Below are 13,553 nucleotides of genomic sequence, written 5' to 3'. Positions count from 1 at the left end.
ATATAAACGAGGTATCGCTGTAATCGTACTGACCTGAAGAATAAAGCTGCTTTATCAATTTTACCACACGTGGAACGCTATAAACGTCCCCCCTAAAAGAATTTCAGGAATTGCTGGTTTTTGTTCATTCCGCCTCCCAAAAATAGGAATAAAAAGCGATCAAAAAATGTCATGTGCCCGAAAATGTTACCAATAAAAACGTCAACTGGTCCCGCAAACAACAAGATCTCACATGAGTCTGTGGGCCACAATATGGATAAATTATAGCTCTCAAAATGTGGTGATGCAAAAACTATTTTTTCCAATAAAAAGCATCTTTTAGTGTGTGACGGCTGCCAATCATAAAAATCCGCCAAAAAAACGCTATAAAAGTAAATCAAACCCCCCTTCATCACCCCCTTAGTTAGGGAAAAATAATAAAATTTAAAAAAATGTATTTATTTCCATTTTCCCATTGGGGTTAGGGTTAGGGCTAGGGTTAGGGTTGGGGTTAGGGCTAGGGTTAGGGCTGGGGTTAGGGTTAGGGTTTGTTAGAATTGGGGGGTTTCCACTGTTTAGGTACATCAGGGGCTCTCCAAACGCGACATGGCGTCCGATCTCAATTCCAGCCAATTCTGCTTTGAACAAGTAAAACAGTGCTCCTTCCCTTCCGAGCTCTGCCGTGCGCCCAAACAGTGGTTCCCCCCCATATATGGGGTATCAGCGTACTCAGCACAAATGGGACAACAACTTTTGTGGTCCAATTTCTCCTGTTACCCTTGGGAAAAAAAAATATGGGGGCTAAAATATAATTTTCGTGGAAAAAAAATATTTTTTATTTTCACGGCTCTGCGTTATAAACTGTAGTGAAACACTTGTTGGTTCAAAGTTCTCACAACACATCTAGATAAGTTCCTTGGGGGGTCTAGTTTCTAATATGGGGTCACTTGTGGGGGGTTTCTACTGTTTAGGTACATCAGGGACTCTGCAAATGCAACATGACGCCTGCAGACCAATCCATCTAAGTCTGCATTTCAAACGGTGCTCTGTCATGAATCCCCAATGGCAAGGGATAGCACAGGACAAGCAAAGTACAATAAATATCGGACGAGCTCTAGGGTGATGGAACCTGGGCTGACCGCTGCCCTACGCCTGACAAACGCAACTAGAGATAGCCAGGGAGCGTGCCTACGTTGGTTCTAGACGCCACGCACCAGCCTAAGAGCTAACTAGTACTGCAGAGAAAACAAGACCTCACTTGCCTCCAGAGGAACGAACCCCAAAAGATATAGTTGCCCCCCACATGTATTGACGGTGAAATGAGAGGAAGGCACACACATAGAGATGATGTATATAGATTTAGCAAATTGAGGCCCGCTGTAAACTAGAAAGCAGAATGATACAAAAGGGGACTGAGCGGTCAGCAAAAAACCCTAATCAAAAAAAACCATCCTGAGATTACAAGAACCCATGTGCCAACTCATGGCACATGGGGAGAACCTCAGTCCACTAGAGCTACCAGCAAGCATTGAGACATAATAAGCAAGCTGGACAAAAAACCAAACAACTGAAAATCAGCACTTAGCTTATCCTGAAAGATCTGGGAGCAGGTAGGCAGGAACCAAACAGAGCACATCTGAACACATTGATAGCCGGCAAGGGAAATGACAGAAAGGCCAGGTAAAATAGGAAACACCCAGCCTCTGATGGACAGGTGGAAACCAAAGGCCGCAACCCACCAAAGTCACCCAGTACCAGCAGTAACCACCAGAGGGAGCCCACAAACAGAATCCACAACAGTACCCCCCCCTTGAGGAGGGGTCACCGAACCCTCACGAGAACCCCCAGGGCGATCAGGGTGAGCTCTATGGAAGGCGCGGACCAAATCAGTCGCATGAACATCGGAGGCGACCACCCAGGAATTATCCTCCTGACCATAACCCTTCCACTTAACCAAATACTGGAGTTTGCGTCTGGAAACACGAGAATCCAAGATCTTTTCAACAACATACTCCAATTCTCCCTCCACCAGCACCGGAGCAGGAGGCTCGACCGAAGGAACAACGGGCACCTCATACCTCCGTAACAACGACCGATGGAACACATTATGAATAGCAAACGATGCTGGGAGATCCAAACGAAAAGATACAGGGTTAAGAATCTCCGAGATCCTATAAGGACCGATGAACCGAGGCTTGAACTTAGGAGAAGAGACCTTCATAGGGACAAAACGAGAAGACAATCACACCAAGTCCCCAACAAGAAGTCGGGGACCCACGCGGCGACGACGATTAGCAAACTGCTGAGTCTTCTCCTGAGATAACTTCAAATTGTCCACCACCTGATTCCAAATCTGATGTAGCCTGTCCACCACCACGTCCACTCCAGGACAATCCGAAGACTCCACCTGACCAGAGGAAAAACGAGGATGAAACCCCGAATTACAAAAAAAAGGAGAGACCAACGTGGCAGAACTAGCCCGATTATTAAGAGCAAATTCGGCCAGTGGCAAAAAAGCAACCCAGTCATCCTGATCAGCAGAAACAAAACACCTCAAATAAGTTTCCAAGGTCTGATTAGTTCGCTCCGTCTGGCCATTCGTCTGAGGATGGAATGCAGACGAGAAAGACAAATCAATGCCCATCTTGGCACAAAACGTCCGCCAAAATCTAGACACAAACTGGGATCCCCTGTCAGAAACGATATTCTCCGGAATCCCATGCAAACGAACCACGTTCTGAAAAAACAAAGGAACCAACTCAGAGGAGGAGGGCAACTTAGGCAAGGGCACCAAATGAACCATCTTAGAAAAGCGGTCACACACAACCCAGATAACATTTTCTGTGAAACCGGGAGATCAGAAATAAAATCCATGGAAATGTGCGTCCAAGGCCTCTTCGGGATGGGCAAGGATAACAACAACCCACTGGCCCGTGAACAGCAAGGCTTAGCTCGAGCACACACTTCACAAGACTGCACAAAGGTACGCACATCCCTAGACAAGGAAGGCCACCAAAAAGACCTGGCCACCAAGTCTCTTGTACCAAATATTCCAGGATGACCAGCCAACACAGAAGAATGGACCTCGGAGATGACTCTACTGGTCCAATCATCCGGAACAAACAGTCTTTCTGGTGGACATCGATCCGGTTTATCCACCTGAAACTCCTGCAATGCGCGTCGCAAGTCTGGGGATACGGCGGACAATATTACCCCATCCCTAAGGATACCAGTAGGCCCAGTGTCTCCAGGAGAGTCAGGCACAAAACTCCTGGAAAGAGCATCTGCCTTCACATTCTTTGAACCTGGCAGGTATGAAACCACGAAATTGAAACGAGAAAAAAATAACGACCAACGAGCCTGTCTAGGATTCAAACGCCTGGCAGACTCAAGGTAAATGAGATTCTTGTGATCAGTCAAGACCACCACGCGATGTTTAGCACCCTCAAGCCAATGACGCCACTCCTCAAATGCCCACTTCATGGCCAAAAGCTCCCGATTACCCACATCATAATTGCGCTCGGCGGGCGAGAATTTTCTAGAGAAGAAAGCACATGGCTTCATCACCGAGCCATTAGAACTTCTCTGTGACAAAACCGCCCCCGCTCCAATCTCGGAAGCATCAACCTCAACCTGAAAAGGAAGTGAAACATCTGGTTGACACAACACAGGAGCAGAAGAAAACCGGCGCTTAAGTTCCCGAAAGGCCTCCACGGCCGCAGGAGACCAATCAGCAACATCAGCACCCTTTTTAGTCAAATCAGTCAAAGGTTTAACAATACTGGAAAAATTAGCAATGAACCGACGATAAAAATTAGCAAACCCCATGAACTTCTGAAGGCTCTTAACAGATGTAGGTTGTGTCCAGTCACAAATAGCCTGAACCTTAACGGGATCCATCTCAATAGTAGAAGGAGAAAAAATGTACCCCAAAAAAGAAATCTTCTGGACTCCGAAGAGACACTTTGAGCCCTTCACAAACAGAGAATTGGCCCGCAGAACCTGAAACACCTTCCTGACCTGTAGAACATGAGACTCCCAGTCATCAGAAAACACCAAAATATCATCCAAATACACAATCATAAACTTATCCAGATATTCACGGAAAATATTGTGCATAAAGGACTGAAAGACTGATGGAGCATTGGAGAGTCCAAAAGGCATTACCAAATACTCAAAATGGCCCTCAGGCGTATTAAATGCGGTTTTCCACTCATCACCCTGTTTTATCCGCACCAGATTATACGCACCACGAAGATCTATCTTAGTGAACCACCTAGCCCCCTTAATGCGAGCAAACAAATCAGTAAATAATGGCAATGGATACTGATATTTGACTGTAATCTTATTCAGAAGGCGATAATCTATACAAGGCCTCAGGGAACCATCTTTTTTTTTTTTTTTTTTTAAATTCGTTTATTGATTACAACATCAATCATACATACATTTGCTTATATTCCCAGCATTCAGAAAGTACATAAAATTATTACATATAACCATATTTGGGATATTGCAAAGGTTACAAGCAATGCACGTCAATCATTTGGTCATATCTTATACAAACTTTTATCTACCTTATCTTCTAATAAAACCTCCAAAACTAATACGCTGCCATTGAAAGGAAAGTTCTAGATAAATTTCGCCCTGTAAGCCACTACTGTTCCGTGTACTCCGACACCCTTTCCCTGCGTGATTAGTAAGATATGTTAATCTAAACGGTATGGGAAGAAGAGTTCCATCTCCCCCATATCTTCTCAAATTTGGCTGGATTACCTCTATTTTGGTATAATGCCCGTTCATATGGAACAATGGAATTCACCAAATCGACCCATGCTCTAAGAGTTGGACTAGAGCCCCCCATCCACCGTAGGGCTAACACCTTTCGTGCTAAAAACAGAGTCTCTCTCAGAAAAATTCCTATGTGACGATCCCAAGTCTCAGTCTCCCATACTCCGAATAAACACACCAGAGGCTCAAGTGGGACAGGGATAGATATCAGTAAAGTCAATAGTGTCGTTACCTCTTTCCAGAATTGGGAAATAATAGGACACTGCCATATCATGTGGATGAAATCTGCGTTGCTGGAATGGCATCTCAGGCAGTCTGATGAGTGTGAGCGACCCATTTTGAAGAGACGAATTGGGGTCAGATAGGATTGATATATAATATACAATTGTGTCATCCTATTGTTAACTGATGGGGAAACTTTAGTTGAGGATTCCAAGATTTCATCCCATTCCTCCCCCAGTGTGTCCGGGAGGAGCCGTCCCCACTTCCCCTTAATGGAATCTAGGGTGGATCCCTCATTCATGGATAATAGATAGGTATATAGAGAAGAAATAAGTCCCTGGGGACCCTGCGAATTAAGGATACCTATTAACGGTAAATCTGAAATAGCGCGACCTGTATCTGCACTCCGCATATGTGACTGGAAGGCTGACCTTAATTGTAGGTAACGGAAAAATTGAGATTTTGGTATGTTGTATATGGTTTGTAACTGCTCGAAGGAGACAAAGATCCCCTGTTGATGTAAATTACCCACTGTAAGAACACTATATGATATCCAGAGTTTAGTGGATGGGTGACCCAGTAATATCGGGAAATAACCATTATTCCACAATGGCATTTCAGTTGCTATATCAGCAAATCCTATTAATTTTTTAATTTGCCTCCATATTGATCGTGCTAGTCGGAGCATAGGGAGTAAATGAGGAACCGCAGTTCTCTCCATTTCCAAAAAACCCAGTGGACAATCAACTTTGGCTGAGTACAGAATGTGATGTTCAGAGTTGGGAAGAGTCCTCCCGGGCATCCACGTATTCAACACTCTGGCCTGGCCCGCTAGGTAATATAGGTAGAAATCTGGCAGAGCCGCCCCACCCCTTTGTTTAGGTCTCTGTAGAGTAGATAATTTAAGCTTAGGTCTAGCCTTTCCCCATATGAAGGATATAGTGAGGGAATTTAGGGTTGCGAAGAAAGACTTAGGTATAATAACTGCACTATGTTGAAAACAATAACTCAACTTGGGGAGTAATATCATCTTTATAAGGTTAATACGTCCAGCTACAGATAATGGTAATTTGTCCCAGGTAGCGAATTTGGCTTTAACCACATCCAGTAACGGGAATATATTAAGATGTGAATATAGGTGGCTACTTTGGGACATATATATTCCTAAATATTTAAACTGGGAGACAATGGGTAGCAGTGAGAGAGTTTCAAGGCAGGGCATTGGGATATGGGAAAGAGGCATCAGAGCAGATTTTTCCCAGTTTATATAAAGGCCAGAAAATTTACTGAATCTATCAATCATCGTTATTACTTTTGGTAATGTGTCTTCCGTTTGATCCATAAACACCACCATGTCATCAGCATACAAACCGATGACATCCACCCTATCAGCAATATGTATCCCTTTAATATCCACAGAAGACCTCATTCGTATTGCCAGAGCCTCTATCGCCAAGGCAAATAGAGCTGGGGAGAGAGGGCACCCCTGCCGAGTTCCCCTATGCAAAAAGAACGATGCAGACATTAAGCCGTTCACTACTATACGTGCCTTGGGTTTTGCATATAGCGTATCTATCCCTCTCAAAAATTTATTCCCGAACCCATACTTCCGCAAACATGCAATTAAGAAGGGCCATTCGAGGGAGTCAAAAGCCTTGGCTGCGTCTAGCGAAGCCAATGCCCATTTGTTATCTGGTTCCAGAGAACTATATTGTATGACTGACTGTACCCTCCTGATATTTATGGAAGTGTTTTTCCCCGGCATAAAACCGGTTTGATCCGGGTGTATGAGATCTAATATGATCTTGTTCAGTCTAGTGGCTAAAATCTTAGTGAAAATTTTATAATCCACATTTACCAAAGAAATTGGTCTATATGATCCACAATCTAAGGGATCCTTCCCCTCCTTCTTAAGTACTATAACATTAGCATCATAAAACGTTTCAGGAATAGATTCCCCCTCCCATATTCCTTTGAGTACTTTTAGTAATATGGGGGCTAGCTTGTCCCGGTATTTCCTATAGAATTCTAAGGGAAACCCATCAGGTCCTGGGGCCTTCCCAGTTGCCATGTCAGCCATAGCTTGCTCCACCTCTTCCAGAGTAAATTCAGCCTCCATAAGGGCTTGTTGCGATGAATTTAGTAAGGGGAATGTTATATCTGATAAATAATCTAAGCACTCATCAACATCAGAGTTATTACTAGATTTATATAACAAGGTATAATAGTCATAGAAACACCGAAGTATTTCATCCGAAGAGGATACTAAAGATCCATCAGACACCCGAATCTGTAAAATTGTATTGGAGGTATTGTGTTGACGTACCAAGAAGGCTAGCAGTGTACTGGCCTGATTCCCTAACTCAAAATAAGATTGGCGAGTGAAAAACAATTTACGTTTTGATTTAACCTCTGCATGTTGGGTATAAAGTCTTTGGGAGGTGAGCCATTCAATTCTGTTACTGCTGGACTGATTAGCTATATAGGCAGCCTCTGAATCCTTTAATCTTTGTTCTATCTCCTCATCCTCTTTCGCTGTTGCCCTCTTTATATAGGAGATAGTGGAGGACAGACATCCCCTTAAATATGCCTTCAGGGTGTCCCAATATAAACCAAGATTTTGGAGTTCCGAGTGTATCAAAGTGAAGGTATCTAACTGAGCAACCGTCCTGTCACTAGAGTCTATTAATTTTAACCAGAAGGGACTCAATTTCCAGGACCCGTTGTGAGAATCGGATCGTCCATATTTAAGTTTAAGGATAATTGGGGAGTGATCCGAAATCCCTCGGCTACCATGTTCAATACTATCCACCCATAGTGCCAATCCACTCGACCCAAATATATAATCTATCCGAGATAATGACTGTCTAGTGGATGAGTGACAGGTATACTCTTTGATCCCCGGATGATTCATTCTCCACAAATCCAGCCAACCACTACCATCCATAAATAATGCTAGTTGAGAGGGAGGCTGAGGTATAGTGTCTCCTGACGTTGCATCATCTAATCTCAGTCTATCTATGGATTGATTCATAGTCAAATTGAAGTCTCCCATGCAAATAACGTTAGCTTCCGGGTACTTTAAAGAGAAGCCTAGAGCCAGACGGAGGACTGACATATTGGCAGGGGGGGATTATAGATACATAGTAATACGTATTCTCGTGAGTTAATGAGTGCATGTACAAACACAAAACGACCCTCTGGATCACGTCTCGCCTCCTTCGCCTCCCATCTGACCTCCCTGTGTACTAGTAAAGAGACCCCTCTTGAATAACTGGTGTGGAAGGCATGTAAGGACCACTGCACCCACGGCTTTTGCATACATCGAACTATATCTCTTGTCAAATGTGTTTCTACCAGTGCTACAATGTGGGGATGGCAACTTTTTATCTGTGAAAATACTTTAATTTTCTTTTTAGGGGTCTTTATGCCTCGGATATTCCAGGTCATACATATAAGTTCAGTTCCCATATTTACTCTTAAGGGAAAAATTAATGTAAATCATTATTATTCGGGTGTGTTTCAACAGCAACATACTGGGCATAAAGTTAGTATCAGCGGCAGCTTTACCTAGTAAACAACTAAAACAAAACCATAAAACCAAGTTAAACAAGAAAAAAACTTGAACAATAGGGGAGAGTATTTCCATCCTCCCACAGTCAGATTGAAAAGGGGATACCCTCACTGAATTCAGTGTCCGGTATTGTTGATTTCCCCGCACCTGTATGGGAAGCTCAATTTTTATTGCCAACATCCAAGGAACCCAAGTTAGGGGATTTCCACAGTTGATCCTCCGTTAGATCACAGCCATTCAATCGCCTCTGCTGGGTCTGTGAAGAATAGTGAGGAGTTCTTGTGGACGATACGGAGCCGAGCTGGGTAGAGCATAGAATAAACAATGTTCTTGTCTCTAAGTTGCTTCTTAACATCCACAAATCTTGCACGTTGTTTTTGAAGATCCGCGGAAAAATCTGGAAAAATTGATATGGTGGCATTGCCAAGTTTGATGAGGCCCTTCTGTCGCGCCAAACGAAGAATAGTATCTCTGTCTCTGCAATTAAGAAGACGTGCCAGGAGAGGTCTCGGCGGAGCTCCAGGAGGCAAAAGCCTTGTTGGTACTCTATGGGCTCTTTCCACCGAAAATGTTGAGGAGAATTGATCTCCCAGTGTGGACTTTAGCCAGCCCTCCAGAAATTGCTCAGGCTGCTGACCCTCTGACCGCTCCGGGAGACCTATAATTCGGACATTGTTCCGGCGTAGTCTATTTTCCAGGTCATCTGCTTTTTGCTTCCAAGCATTTACAGATCCAGTGGCTTTGGTTAATTTGGCCTCCATAGGAGTAATAGTGTCTTCTATAGTAGATACCCTCGTTTCAACCTCTGATATACGCCCCCTCATAGTTTGCATATCATGTCGCAGGCGGCCCACCTCAGTATGCACATCCTCTATTTTCTCCGTAAGAGATGCTCTAGTGTGGGATATGGCCTGCATTAACTGCTCCGATGCCTGTTTGAGAGTCAATTCTTCCTCCTCTCCTTCCCCAGTGCCGTCAGAGGGGCGACCCCTGCGTTGAGAGGATGTGGGGTTATTTCTAAGATTGCGCACATTTTCGTGGGAGTCATCCTTAGCAAATTTTTTAAGTTTTTCAGCAGCCGTTGTTCCTCTAGGATGCTGCATGGCGGGTATACACAAAAGGACCTCACAGATTAGTGCTAGAAGTAGTTATAGGCAAACCGTGCTCCAACTGTATGGATATAAATGAAACAAGCTCTGTATAGTATTAGATGATGCTCCAAGGTTCCATAAATTTTTGTGTTAGCAAGTGATGATAGGGAGGACCGCAGGGTGGTAGTCCAAGTGTTAATTTATGTAGTTAGGCCTTATATGTTGGGCGGGCGCCCAGTTCATGCAGACAGGGAGAGCAGCAGGGAGGGGGTTAATTCCCACTATTATGGTGCCACCAGTGCAGCGATTAATTAACAGAGGAGGTGCAGGGCCCAATGTCTCAGGGCATACATACACCGCACCACCTCACTAGTTTTCCAAGCACAGAAAAGTTACACCTGCAGCACTGTAAATGTATAAAGCGACACTGCCTGTGCTGTTAGGCAGCGTGCTGTAATAATGGCCGCCTCTCCCCCTGAGCCCCTCCGTCCCCCTCAGGCCTCACAACTGCCGTATATTAGGACGGATCTCACCGCTGCGTTCCTGCCCCTCTCAGCTCCGTTATAAGGGAAATCCGGTACCAGCTGGAGGCGATGGCGTCTTGTGTCCCAGAGCGCGCATGCAGAAGATGGCTGCCACTCCACGTGTGCCCTCCCAGCACCTCCGTCTCCCGCAGCCACCGCCGCCCGCCTAGATCTTCTGGCTCCTGTGCGCCGGTGTCTTCCAGCGATCCCCGCCGATGTCTGCCGAGTCGCCGGGTCCAGCAAGGAGAGCCCGACACTGAAGGGAGCCGGCACTTGCGCTCTGCTCAGCCAGAGCGCGCGCAGGTAATATGGCCGCCGCCACACAAGAAGTTCTCAATAGCCCGGGTCACCACCGGGTTTTCGGCACTCCAGGACCTCGCTGCGTCAATCCGGAGGGGTCATCAGATTCCTGGGGGTCTTGGGGCATCAGCGCCAGTCTGAGTTTTGTATGAGTGGTGAGTTTTAGTGGCAGAATAGAATCAGGATAGTAGGAGCTTACACAGGCACGTCTTCCTTCCTCTGCTACATAGCCACGCCCCCCGGAACCATCTTTTTTTGCCACGAAAAAAAAACCTGCTCCCAGAGGGGACGAAGATGGACGAATATGTCCCTTTTCCAAGGACTCCTTAATATAATTCCGCATAGCAGTATGCTCTGGCAGTGACAGATTAAATAAACGACCCTTAGGGAACTTACTGCCAGGAATCAATTCTATAGCACAGTCACACTCTCTATGAGGAGGGAGCGAATTGAGCTTAGGCTCCTCAAAAACCTCCCGATAATCCGACAAAAACGCAGGGACCTCAGAAGGAGTAGATGAAGCGATTGAAATCAGAGGTGCATCATCATGAACCCCCTGACATCCCCAGCTTAGCACAGACATTGTTTTCCAGTCCAGGACAGGATTATGAGTTTGTAACCATGGCAGACCAAGCACTAGTACATCATGTAAATTATACAGTACAAGGAAGCGAATCACCTCCTGATGAACGGGAGTCATGCGCATGGTCACTTGTGTCCAATACTGCGGTTTATTCATAGCCAATGGTGTAGAGTCAATTCCCTTCAGAGGAATAGGAACTTCCAGAGGCTCTAGACTAAAACCGCAGCGTTTAGCAAATGACCAATCCATAAGACTCAGGGCAGCGCCCGAATCCACATAGGCATCGACGGAAATGGAAGACATTGAACAAATCAGAGTCACAGACAAAATGAACTTAGACTGCAGAGTATCAATGGCAAAAGATTTATCAACCCTTTTTGTGCGTTTAGAGCATGCTGATATAACATGAGCTGAATCACCACAATAAAAACACAATCCATTTTTCCGCCTATAATTTTGCCGTTCACTTCTGGACTGAATTCTATCACATTGCATAGTCTCAGGTGCCTGTTCAGAAGACACCGCCAACTGGTGCACGGGTTTGCGCTCCCGTAAACGCCGATCAATCTGAATGGCCATAGCCATAGACTCATTCAGACCTGTAGGCGCAGGGAACCCCACCATAATATCCTTAATGGCCTCAGAAAGACCATTTCTGAAGTTTGCAGCCAGGGCGCACTCATTCCACTGAGTAAGCACCGACCATTTCCGAAATTTCTGACAATATATTTCCGCTTCATCATGCCCCTGAGAGAGGGCTAATAAAGCCTTTTCAGCCTGAATCTCTAGGTTAGGTTCCTCATAGAGCAATCCCAATGCCAGAAAAAACGCATCCACACTGAGCAATGCAGGATCCCCTGGTGCCAATGCAAATGCCCAATTCTGAGGGTCGCCCCGTAGGAAAGATATAACAATCTTGACCTGTTGAGCAGGGTCTCCAGAGGAGCGAGATTTTAAAGAAAGAAACAATTTACAATTGTTCCTGAAATTCAGGAAGGTAGATCTATCTCCAGAAAAAAACTCTGGAATAGGAATTCTAGGTTCAGACATGGGAGTGTGAACAACAAAATCCTGTATGTTTTGAACCTTTGCCGCGAGATTACTCAGGCTGGAAGCCAAACTCTGGACATCCATGATAAACAGCAAAGATCAGAGCCATTCAAGGGTTAAGAGGAGGTAAGAAGCAGCTAGACAGCAATTAAGGGCTAGGCAGCAAAACTCTGAAGGAGAAAAAAAAAAAAAATTTCCCTTCAACACTTCTTTTTCTCCTGCTTCAGCCCAAACAATTAACACTTTGTGGGCCGGCTATACTGTCATGAATCCCCAATGGCAAGGGATAGCACAGGACAAGCAAAGTACAATAAATATCAGACGAGCTCTAGGGTGATGGAACCTGGGCTGACCGCTGCCCTACGCCTGACAAACGCAACTAGAGATAGCCAGGGAGCGTGCCTACGTTGGTTCTAGACGCCACGCACCAGCCTAAGAGCTAACTAGTACTGCAGAGAAAACAAGACCTCACTTGCCTCCAGAGGAACGAACCCCAAAAGATATAGTTGCCCCCCACATGTATTGACGGTGAAATGAGAGGAAGGCACACACATAGAGATGATGTATATAGATTTAGCAAATTGAGGCCCGCTGTAAACTAGAAAGCAGAATGATACAAAAGGGGACTGAGCGGTCAGCAAAAAACCCTAATCAAAAAAAACCATCCTGAGATTACAAGAACCCATGTGCCAACTCATGGCACATGGGGAGAACCTCAGTCCTCTAGAGCTACCAGCAAGCATTGAGACATAATAAGCAAGCTGGACAAAAAACCAAACAACTGAAAATCAGCACTTAGCTTATCCTGAAAGATCTGGGAGCAGGTAGGCAGGAACCAAACAGAGCACATCTGAACACATTGATAGCCGGCAAGGGAAATGACAGAAAGGCCAGGTAAAATAGGAAACACCCAGCCTCTGATGGACAGGTGGAAACCAAAGGCCGCAACCCACCAAAGTCACCCAGTACCAGCAGTAACCACCAGAGGGAGCCCACAAACAGAATCCACAACAGTGCTCCTTCCCTTCTGAGCTCTGCCGTGCGCCCAAACAGTGGTTTCCCCCCATGTATGGGGTATCAGCGTACTCAGGACAAATTGGACAATAACTTTTGTGGTCCAATTTCTCCTGTTACCCTTGGGAAAAAAAATTGCGGGCTAAAACATCATTTTGTGGAAAGAAAAAATGATTTTTTAATTTTCACGGCGCTACATTCTAAACTTTAGTGAAACAATTGGGGGTTAAAAGTGCTCACCACACATCTAGATAAGTTCCTTAGGGGGTCTTCTTTCCAAAATTGGGTCACTTGTGGGGGGTTTCTACTGTTTAGGCACATCAGTGGCTCTCCAAACGCGACATGGGTTCCGATCTCAATTCCAGCCAATTTTGCATTGAAAAGTCAAACGGCGCTCCTTCCCTTCCGAGCTCTGCCATGCGCTCAAA

Source organism: Ranitomeya variabilis, chromosome 4 (assembly GCF_051348905.1).
Source record: "Ranitomeya variabilis isolate aRanVar5 chromosome 4, aRanVar5.hap1, whole genome shotgun sequence".
Lineage (NCBI taxonomy): Eukaryota > Metazoa > Chordata > Amphibia > Anura > Dendrobatidae > Ranitomeya > Ranitomeya variabilis.
Note: the sequence above shows the minus strand (reverse complement) of the source record.